The sequence below is a fragment of the Lithobates pipiens genome, unplaced genomic scaffold (assembly GCF_037356315.1).
Source record: "Lithobates pipiens isolate NorthernLeopardFrog02 unplaced genomic scaffold, aLitPip1_a1.2 Scaffold_28, whole genome shotgun sequence".
In the NCBI taxonomy this organism is placed as follows: Eukaryota; Metazoa; Chordata; class Amphibia; order Anura; family Ranidae; genus Lithobates; species Lithobates pipiens.
Window position 1 is genome coordinate 111,674,258 of NW_027507789.1, and position 11,824 is coordinate 111,686,081.

The window sequence follows — 11,824 nt, forward strand, 5'->3', positions numbered from 1 at the left end:
AAGATCATGAATAAAGTTGTGAAGAGTCTTCTGAAGAATTTTGGGGTACACCGATCCAAGGATCAACTGAGAAAACGCTGGTCAGACCTGAAACTGAGGGAGCACGAGCAGTACCTAAGGATCAAGTGTGTTCTTAAAAAAAGTAACTAGTTGTGTGTTCATATGATTATTCTTGCTTGCATACTGCTCCATGTGCTTTGATTTCATGTTGTGCATTTTAAAATGGCCACTTTCAAGGTCATGGTTTCGTTCGTTCCTATGAAACATCGTTCTGCAGCTTAACAAAGTGTCCCCAATAATGTTCTCACCTTGTAACTTGGCCCAAAAACACAATTGTACAACACTTCCAAGCAATGTTTCTGATTCCTATTTCGGCCCTCTGTGTGCTAATTAATCTTTGTTTACATTCTCATAGGGGAGAGAAGACTCGGCAAGTATGAGAACACCAGGGACCACACCCCTCCCAAAGAAGGGCAACTTCCAAAAGCAGAAACAGAGGAGCAGGAGCAGGAGCAGGAGGAGGAGGAGGAAGGAGAGATCGTGGAGGTTTGACAAATTGTCACCACAACAGGTGAGTGTCGGAGAACACAGCTTCCGGTAAGCTCATCAATGTATATCACCATATTTGGATTACATGGTGTGTTTGTTTGCTTTGTTTTGTAGGTGATGTGGAAGAAGATTCCCGTTTTACCAGTGAAAGTGCCCAGATCTTGATTGGGGAGATAATGGGGTGCAATCGGGATTTGGAAATTGTCCCACAAAACATCAATGATGTTAAAAATAAAATGAAGAACATCATTGATGTTTTGGGGAGAGTGTGAAACAACAAAAACTAGATAGGGTTTTATTTTTGCTTTTTTTTTTTTTTTTTATTGTATTTCACGAAATTAAAAATTTGGAAGATGCACAGTGTGTAAACATGCACTATCTCCCATCATGGGGGTATTTTACGGTTTGATACATGCCTGTTTACACAAAAACAAGGGAAAAAAAATCTGATTAAACTCTGTTTTGGATACACAAAATCTCTTGGTTTGTTGTAAAAACCTTTTCTAAACGCACATGTGAATGTGCTTGTATTAAAAAGTTGAATTCTCAACAATGTGTGGCTTCCTTTTTCATTGCGCATAAAATGTATTTATAGTCAAATTTGAGTTTGTGCTGAGAAGGAGTGTACTTTACTAAAGACAACTCCACTTTGCACTCCAAGTGCAGTTTCAGGTGTACTTTTGCAGTGCACTTGTAGTGCATAGTGGATGTGCCTTTAGTAAAAATAACACCCAGAGTGAGGTGTAAATTTGGACAATCATGCCATTTTCCTGCCATGGTGCTGAAAATGAGCACGATTTGGCTCAGTAATGCACTACATACATTCGTTAACAAAAAGAAGGTGTGTGTGTAGCAGACCCATAACATAATAAGATTATCTGAAGAAGAGACTGTCCCCTCATCTCGCTCTGAACTTGGGTTTGCACTGTTGGTGAAAAGGGCACAACTTCAAAAAAACTGGCAAAGTGGGAGGCCACAGTCTGCCATTCCTGTGGCGTTGAAGGACACTGTGTGGTGAAACATGAACAAAAACTAGTAATTTGACAAATCAACATTGCAAGCAGATTAGACACCCACATTTTTGGTCAAAATTCTTATAACATTTTGTGAACTGAGTATTTAAAGCCTAAAGTATAAGGTCCCCTTATGAGAGTCATAACCCCCCCCCCCCCCCCCCATCTGATGGGCCCTTGCTAAAAAATGAGGGGGGATGTTTAGGACAGGTAACCCTCTCCACTTGATTGAGAGCTGAATGCCTAAATAATGTGTGATACTTTGGGAAGCCCCTCCTTACTTACACTATTGGCAGCCCACCGGACAGGTAAGAAGTGTCATAATAACTAAATGGAAGCACATTTTGACATTCTGCTAGTACATAGCAAGAAAATTAATGTGTTAATAAAATAAAAATAGCATTTGAAAGTATTGAGGCAGGCCCTTACACTCAGAGGCGGCTCTAGGCTTTGTGAGGCCTTAGGCAAAATTTAGACATGAGGCCCCACTCACGCCCATAATGGATAAAAAAAAATTCAAGCAAGTAAAAATGGCTGCAGAAAGATGCGTGGATCTAGCCCACAGGCAATCAGCACCACCTCCAGAGCACCCTCCTCAGATATATGCAGCCAATACAACATCTGGGACAGGTGACAAGCCCTCTAGGATTTCCCCCTTTGCCTTGGGAGAATGGGAAGAGATGTCATTGAATCATTCCACATCCACAGAGGAAGGAGAGTGGGGGGATCCCAGCGCAGTGAGGGAGGGTGACAGGGAGGGAAAGAGAGTGAGGGAGCGGGGGAGAGAGAGAGGGGGGAGGGGAAGAGAGGGAGTGAGAGAGGGAGAGGGAGGAAGAGAGAGGGAGAGGGGAGGGGGAGAGAGAGGGGGGAGAGAGGAAGGAAGAGAGAGAGGGGGAGGGGAAGAGAGAGAGGGAGAGGGAGAGGGAGGGAGGGGGAGGAAGAGAGGGGGAGGAAGAGGGAGGGAGGGGGAGGGAGAGGAAAGGGGGAGGGAGGGAGGAAGAGAGAGAGAGAGGGGGAGAGAGGGAGGAAGAGAGAGAGAGGGGGAGAGGAAGAGAGAGAGAGGGGGAGGGGAAGAGAGAGAGAGGGGAAGACAGGGAGGAGAGAGAGAAGGGGGAAGGGAGAGGGGGAAGAGAGAGAGAGAAGGGGGAAGGGGGAGAGGGGGGGAAGGGAGAGAGAGGGGGGAAGGGAGAGAGAGAGAGAAGGGGGAAGGGAGAGAGAGAGAGGGGGGAAAGGAGAGAGAGAGGGGAGAGGGGAAGGCGGGAGAGAGGGGGGAGGAAGAGAGAGAGAGGGGGAGCGAGAGAGAGAGAGGGGGAGCGGGGGAGAGAGAGGGGAGAGAGGGGAAGAGAGGGGAGGGGGGAGGGGGAGAGGGAGGAAGGTGGAGAGAGAGATCTCTAGCCCCGTTCCTGTCTGTAGCCCCTCCTGTGTACCATGTCCCAGTCTGCAGTGCCTGTCTATGGGAAGCTGTGTGTGATGCTCGGTACGTTACCTTCCATGCCAGCAGGGTGTTCATGACGGCCAGCAGCAGGCAGGGTCCATTCTCAGTCTGGGTGGGGACAGTGTCCTGCTCCTTCCAGAGGATCTGGTACCTTCCATCTGTCCTCGTTTTCCGGCCCCAGTCAGCCTGTACTCCAGTCCTGGGAAGTCTTTAGAGCTCGTCTCCAGGACTATCGATCCTTGCAAGTCTCGCTGCTCAACTTGCCCACCAGGCCCGGACTGGGACAAAAAATAGACTGAGCAGCCCATAATAGCGGTTTCTTCCACACTCCCCAGCCTGAGAGACCCCTGCAGCAGCCTAAGTGAAAAGAGGGGAAACCTAGCAGAGCTGCCCGGGTTTGAACCCAGAAAGAGAACCAGAAAGAGAACAGGGGTGGCGGAGAGCATTGGAGTGAGGCTGAGAGCAGCAGGGGGGGCAAGAGTGTGGGGGGCATGAGCACTAGGGGGAAGAGAGCACTGGGGGAGCTAGGGCACTGGGGGGGGTGCACTGGTGGGAGTGGGGAGCCTGGCAGGGGCAGAGAGCATGGGGGGTGATGGAGAGCATAGGGGCCAGAGAGACCTGGGGAAGGGGCAGAAGAGCATATGTAGGGTGGGGGGTGGAGAGCACCGGGGGAGCTGGATAGCACAGTGTGGTAGAGAGCATGGGGGAAGCCAGGGAGCACGGGGGAGGTGGGGGAGTTGGAAAGTACTGGGAGGAGCTGGATAGCATAGTGGAGTGGAGAGCATGGGGGGATCCAGGGAGAATAGTGGGGGCTGGAAAGCACAAAGGGGAGCTGGAGAGCACTGTGGGGGGAGCTGGAGAGCACAGGGGTAAGTTGAAAGCACAGCGGAAGCATGGGGGGCAGAGAGCACTGGGGGGGGGGACTGGACAGCACAGGGGGCAGAGAGCACTGGGGGTGCAGTTAGAACTGGGAGAGGTTAGGGAGCACGGGGAGCAGAGAGCTCTGGGGAGCTGGAGAGCACTGTTGGGGGGAGCCAGGGAGCACGGGTTGGTCGGAGAGCACTGGGGGGAGTGTATGGGGGAGACAGGGAGGACCAGAGAGCACTGGGGGGGGGAATCAGTGGGGGGGGGGCAGGGAGCACAGAGCACTGGGGGAGAGGTGGAGAGAAGTGGGGGGCGACTGAACATGACAGTGGGGGGAGAGCACTGTGGGGGAGCACTGTGAGGGAGCACAGGAATGGGGGACTGGACAGCACAGTGGGGGGAGAGCATGGGGGGAGAAGTGGGGGGACTGGACAGCACAGTGGGAGAGCACGGAGGACCAGAGAGCACTGGGGGAGCCAGGAAGCAGAGAGGGTATGCAGGGAGAACTGTGAGGAACCAGGAAGCATGGGGCAGTAAAAGAGTTAGATAGGAGGAGCTCCGGTGATCCCATCCCAGCGCTTGCTGCAGCCTGGCCGACCCCCGCCAGAGATCGGGAGTGAGTGCCCGGCCGTGCCGCCCTCCTGTGTGCCTGGATAGGAGGAGCGGCGGGGACAGCTGCATATGGAGGAATTGAGCTTTCCATATTCTTTCTGCAGCCGGCGAATGCCCGCAGAAGAAGCGGTCATTCAGCGGCTGCAGGAGGAATATGGAAAGCTCAATTCCTCCATATGCAGCTGTCCCCACCGCTCCTCCTATCCAGGCACACAGGAGGGCGGCACGGCCGGGCACTCACGATCTCTGGGGGTAGTCGGCCAGAATGCAGCAGGCGCTGGGATGGGATCACCGGAGCTCCTCCTTCCCCTTCACAGTCATAGGGCAGGGATATTTTCCGCAGCCTGGCCGGACTCCTGACCCCAATAGGCAGCCAGCCAGACGCGGAGAGGCCAGGTGGGTGAGCGGCGTGGGCTGCAGGAGCAGCTCAGTTGCTTTAGGGCCCCACATGGACTTGCGGCCCGCCCGGTGTGCCCTATGGCTGCCCGCACGGCTTTTACAGATGGCACCTGGAGCCTGTTGTTCAGTCCAGTGATCGAGCAGATGTAAATTAGGCGGCCACGAGGCCCCTGTGAGGGCGAGGCCTTAGGCGGCCGCCTAATTTGCCTAATTAGAGAGCCGCCTCTGGTTACACTACATGCTTTGGTGAATTCGTCCATAAATGTGATCATGAAAAATGTAGGTATAGTGTGTATTGGGTTGTGTCAGGTCATCAGATAGAAGATTGCTATCAGCTGAGGTAGCAGTTGGGGGGAGGGGGGTTACTAATGAGTTTGGCACAACTCCAAAAATAAAAAAAATGTCACTCTGCATGAATTGAAGCACACACATCACATTTGTAGACATTTTAGGGGGTGTTTAGGGGAAAGCAATACTATGGAGCTGCCAAAAGACATTGGTAAGTGACTAGACTATAGTTTTATGGGCCAAGAAGAGCATGGTGGGGAAGTTAGTGAGGCAAATATGCATGAGGACAAAGGGGCAGAGTATATGAATTAGAGCATATTGCAATGATGGTAATTAGGGAATGAGGAAAGAAATGCAAGACATTAGCAATCATGAAATACATAGAATGTGATGTTTAAGGATAAAACTTAGCATAATATAGTCCTTCTGCAGGACCTGAATGATGGCAGAACAGGTCTCTGGAATAATGATCCCCAGAGCCTGGGGGGAGATGCCTGTAGAGAACTTGGGGTCCTGAAGACTTCTCCCTGTCGCCAAGTAGCGCAACGTGGCGATGAGCCTCTGCTCCGGAGTGATGGCTTGCCACATGCAGGTATCCTGCCTACTGATATAAGGGGTCAGCAAAGCCAGCAGACGGTGAAAAACGGGGTCCGTCATCCTGAGAAAAATCCAGAAATGATCAGGATTATTCTCGCGGATCTCATGGAGCAAAGGCATGTGCGAGAACTGGTGACGCTGGCGCAACCAATTCTTGGTCCATAAACGCCTCCCCTCCCTGTTCATGGACCGGGCTTGTGTCAAAGTAAGAACCCCAACAGGAAGCCCCTGCACAGCACAAACTGTACGACAAGTACGTAGACGAAACATGGTTTGAAAATGGTCGGCTGGTCAGAACGGACACCAGAAAGCACCGATAAACAGCAAGGCCTGAAAGAACGACCTGAATAGCAGAAGCAAGCAGACAATAAAAAATGCCTTTCAAAGCGTACTATACCAAGATATAGTCCACAATAAGAAGCAAATACTTAATGACTGCACGCACTGATTATCAGATACGCAAAGACAAGCTCAAACTGAAGAGCGGTAGCGATCTGAATCACTAATCTGCAAAGCGCGAATTGTCTCTCACCAAACTTCTACTAAAACACGCGATAGACACGAGATCAGCAGAAGGAGCCCAAAGGATGCCAGATGTGGAGCTGAACTTTCCTTTTCTAGTCCCGCCGTACACGGCTTACGTCACCGCGTTCTTGGCAACCGCTAAATCAGACAACTTGGTCCGACTGTGTGTATGCAACAGTTTCGGACACAATCCGACGGACAAAATCTGACGGATTTGGTTGGCAGAATGTCCGACCGTGTGTACAGGGGCTTAGAGTAACTCCCATATCAAGAGGATGTGGATCCAGACTTCCAGCAGAATTGAAGGTAGGAAGTGTGATTTCCTGGTTTTCATGGAAAACAGAGGTAACCTTGGGGTTTGTTCCTAACATTGGAATTAGGACCATTCTATCCGTAAAAAAGGTGAGAAAGGGTTCCTTTGCACCTAGAGATTGAATTTTGGAAATTCTCTTCGCCGAAGTTATGGCTACCAGGAAAGAGGTTTTAAGGGTTAATTCTCTGACTGAGAGAGATTTGTCGAGTTGTGAGAAGAAAATCCAGAACCAATGGAAGATCCCATTTGGGAAATCTAGGTTTCTTCTGTGGCCTAAGCCTGACTGCTCCTTTGAAAAATTGTTGGACCAGGATGATTGGCCCATGAGACTCCAGAGAATGCTGAAATTGCTGACACCTGGACACGAAGAGAACTAACAGAAAGAGAAATATCCAATTCTGACTGCAAGAAACTTAAAACGTCCCAAACTGTCAGGGTATTATAGGAACTAGACCTTGAAGACATGTGACTTGTAAACTTCATCCAAATTTCCTTCATATACCCGATTGCTACTACTTCTTCGTGCACTAAGGAGAGTGGGTTTAACCTCTTCAGGGCTGCCTAACGCCTCCAACCTTCCCCTTTCAAAAACCAAGCCTTTAGGCGCAGGTGATCCGGGCAAGGATGTAATCTCGACCCCTGAGACAGAAGGTCTGGTCTGGATGGTAAAGGGATCGGATCCCTGACACTGAGGACCATCAAAAGCGGAAACCAAGGCCTGTTGGGCCACTAGGGAATTATGACTATCACTTCTGCTGTCTCTGACCTGAGTCTCTTCAGGAACTGAAGAATGATAGGAGTTGGTGGCATAGGCCCTGTGGAACTACCATTTCTCCGTCAAGGCATCCACCCCATAGGCTTGAGGATCCCTGTACCTCGAATAGTACCTCACCAGTTTCTTGTTGCAGGGGGAGGCAAACAAGTCGACTTCCGGGGAGAGTCCCAACGTTAGGATCCAATTGAATACTTCCTCGTGGAGAGACCACTCCTTGTTGTCTAGAAGTATTCGGGAAAGGAATTCTGCCTGCACATTCTGAATCCAAGGAACATATGTTGCTGTCAGATCTTTCAGGTTCCTCTGAGCCCAGGTCATGATCGGTTCCACCTCCTGGAGAAGGGATAGACTTTGAGTACCCCCTTGCCTTCTTATGTATGCCACTGCTGTGATATTGTCTAGTCTGAGTAGGACCGAGGCTCCCGAAATCAGATGACGAAAGGATAGTAGAGCCTGGAAGGCTGCTCTTAACTCCAAGATGTTTGACACCGTTCTTCTGGAGGGGAGAACCCAGGTGCCCTGAGCCACTTCCGCTAGGCAGTGGGCACCCCAGCCTCTGTTGCTGGCATCCGTCGTTATAGTTACCCATGAGATGGGAAGAATGGAATGGCAGTTGCAATGATTTTCCCGTTGGAGCCACCACGGAAGGGAATTCCTCATGGATGAGCTGATGCGAATCAGCTGGGCTTTGCTGCCTGACCATTGACGAAGGAAACCCTTCTGAAAGGGCCTCATCCTCCACTGTGCCCACCTCACTGTTGGAATTGTCGCCACCATAGTGCCTATAATTTTCAAGCACTGGAGAGCCTGGAGATGAGAGGCAGAGAGGGCCAAACGGATTTTCTCCCTGACTATTGACATCTTCTCTTCTAGCTTCAAGTTCAAGATCGACCCGAATTCCTGTAGGGTGGAGATGACCTGCCCTCTGTGTACGAGGAGTTGTTCCTTGTCTTGAGCCAACAGCAGAAGGTCGTCTATGTAGTGATGTAGACAAATCCCTTTGGTCCTCAGAAGAGCCACCACCGCCAACAGTACTTTTGAAAATAAACGCAGAGAAGTTGATAGCTCGAAGGGAAGGCACATGAATTGAAAATGGAGCTCGCCCACGGAGAAGCAGAGAAACTGCTGGAAATTTTATGCAATGGAAACATGAAAATAGGTGTCTTTGAGGTCTATGGAGACCATCCAGTCTCCTGCTTGAACAGACTGTTGAATTGTGGATAACGTTTCCATCTTGAACTTTTCTTTTTTGATAAAACGGTTCAAGTGAGTTAGATCTATAACCGGCCTTCAGGCCCCACTCTTCTTCTGGACCATTAACAGAGGAGAGTAGATTCCCATGCCTCGCTGGTTGACTGGAACATGGATAAGGGCGCCTTGAGCCAACAAAGATTCCACGTAGGCTAGAAGAATTAACCATTTTTATTCTGTAGCCGGAAGAGAAGTAGGGCCCCACCTGAGTCTGGGAGTTTCTTTGAAGGTCCAAGCATGGCCTGAAGAGACCGTCTTGGCGGTCTAGAAGTCTTGAATCGAGGCCGCCCAGACATGATGAAAGTGGAAAAGACGAGCCCCCACCTGACCTGTCTGGTCCAACCTCAAAAGGATTTGGTCGGCTACCTCTGTCTTTTTGAATCGCTTTTTGCAGATTTCTTAAAGGACGATTGTCTTGACTTCCAGGACCTGGAGAATTCATGGTCTGGTCTGTAACTGCGAGCTTCCCTAGCTCATTCCTGGTACTGTCACTTTTGGAAAGACCTTCTCTGGCCTTGCAGACGCTGATCTTGGGGAAGGAACCCTGACTTCCCACCAGTGGCTTGGGTAATAGCTTCATCTAATTTATTGCCGAAAAGGGTGGACCCCTCAAAAGGGGATTCGGCACCATACTTGTTTCGAAAAGCTGGGTCAGCCAGCCAGGGATGGAGCCACAGAGCCTGCTTGGCAGTGATGGAAGAAAGCATTACCCGAGCCGCCAGGTGTATGATGTCAGTAGAGGCCTCCCCAAGAAAGGCAGAAGCCAGTCTTAACTCCCTGATAGGCGAGCTCTTGGCTGCATCTTCCGAGATATTCCTGAGCGTCTCGTCTACATTTTCCGTCCATACCTCCATTGCTTTGGACATAGTGGCCAAAGCTAACGCTGGCTTAGGCCATACCTGCTATAAGGTACACCTTCTTCAGATCGGCATCAATCCGCCTGTCCAGAACATCTTTAAAAGAAACAGTATCCTCTAAGGCCGCATACACACGGGCGGATTGTCTGCCCAACTTAGTCCGCTGAAACGTGTTTCAGCGGACAATCCGCTCGTGTGTGGGCTTCAGCGGACTTTTTCAGCGGACAGTCTGGCGGACTAAGTCTTTCGGAATTTCCGTAATTTTGTCCGTCCAAACTTGGTTTCAGCGGACAGTCCGCTCGTGTGTAGGCAAGTTGGACGGACTAAGTATGGCGCATGCTCAGAAAGGATTTACACGCCGAAGGTTGCATTGCAGTGTATTGGACGTGGAATCTCTAGTCCCGTCGTACGTGCCGTACACGTCATCGCGCAAGCTTTCGGCGGACTGTCTGCTCATCGTGTGTGGTCAAGTCCGTTCATTCAAAAGTAGGACGGATTGTCTGTCGGATTGTCTGACGAACTTAGTTGGCCAGACAATCCGCCCGTGTGTACGCGGCCTAAGAGAAGTGTCACATGTTTCACCAGCCTCATGACTGCTGCATCCACCAACGGGGCTGACTCCAAATGCTTCACCTCTTCCTCCTTGAAAGGAGAGAGTTTTGAAACTTTAGACAGCATGTAATTTTTCTTCTCCACCTTGCCCCATTCATCTGTGATGATCTCGCTAAGTTCAATGATAAATGGAAAATTAACCCGTTCCTTTTTCATTTTCTCTGTTTGGGAAAATGGAAGAGCAAGAAAAGCCTATAAAAGTCTGTGTAGAGGGAAGGGGGGAGTAGGTTTACCTGATATGACCAGATATTACAGAGCCATGGCGCTGGTCCATATATTGAACTGGTGCCATGACTCCGAGGGTAAAGAATGGGTGAAGATCGAGAAAAGAATGGCAGAAAGAGAATTAGCAGGAGCACCTTGGATACCAGCAAAAGACAGGGGTTTATCTAAATGGACATCTCCACTGACGCGGAACACATTGGCAGTTTTAGATAGATTAAATAAAACAGGTAAATACGCTCCAGGGATATCCCCCCTAGCACCATTGGGAGGGTTAGCGATTTGGGTCACTGCAGTCTCTCCCTGCTCCACACAGCAACCTCTCCCTATAGTGACAGAAGAAAGAATGTAAAATGGCCGCCGGATCGGGTCTATTTATAAGTTAGGGGGAATGTCCAAGTGTCCATGTGCTGTAATGTCTCAATTGGCTGTCCTGTACCCCATGATGGATGTGTCATCATAGGTCAAAGTTCTTTTACACAGTGAACACGGAAGTCCGCCGGGTGAACGGCGGCAATAGTCCGCCGATCGGGCAGACGGCGAACAGCCGAAATTCGCCGCGAAGCGACCGCCGAGCGCACCGTTCGGCCATCCCTACTGAAGAGATAGAAAAATAAATATTTGCCCAAAAATAATAGGAGATTGGATAGAAGAATCTTTAAAAGATATGAGTGGAGAACAGAACCATTACCTGTATTCCTTATTATATATTTTTTATGTTATGTAACTTTGTTAATGTGGGGAAGCAAAGATATAAAGATGTGACTGTAGGACATAAGGTGATGGATGGGGAGGCTCTCTTCGTGGTGAGAACTCTGGTACTATTAAATCCTGAATCTCTGTGGAGGAGGGGGGTGGACAGGGTGGGGGAAGGTGGAGAAATAATTAATTAAATTCTTCTTCCTTTTTTTTTTTTTTGTCTTTTCTTCTTTGGGGTTATAAGGAGAACACATCACATGGAGAACTAAATTAGATATTTGAAGTACAGTTGTAGAAGACATATTTAAAAGAAGGAAAAGGTGTGGGGGGAGGAAGGGAAAGGAAAAGGTAAAAGAAGAGATAGTAGGAAGGGAAAATTTCATAAAAAGAATTGGTAAAGCATATATAAAGGAACGGGAATTTTTGGTAGAAAGTAATTCACACCAAAGTTATTAATATGAAAGAGAATTCACATAGCACGTAAAATACGCACATAGGACACAGTGTCCCTAGTAGAATATATCACTTAAATCACTAATAAGAAAGGAAAGTACTGCTCATCTTGAGTCTGGGAACTCTGTCTAAGTGTAACTGGTCAAAGTGGGGAGTTAAAACGAGGAGTTTAAAACAGGAGGTTATAACAGGGGTCATAGTACCTGTGTAGTGTGAGTACCTGAGTGTTGTCTGAGTAGTGTGTGTGGATCGTTAGTACTTGTGTATTGTGGGTGCACGCTGGTCTCTGAGTACCTGTGTACTGTCTTGTTGAGTATTAGTGTCAGGAAGCTAGCTGTTAGGTAATTTGGACTGGGTATA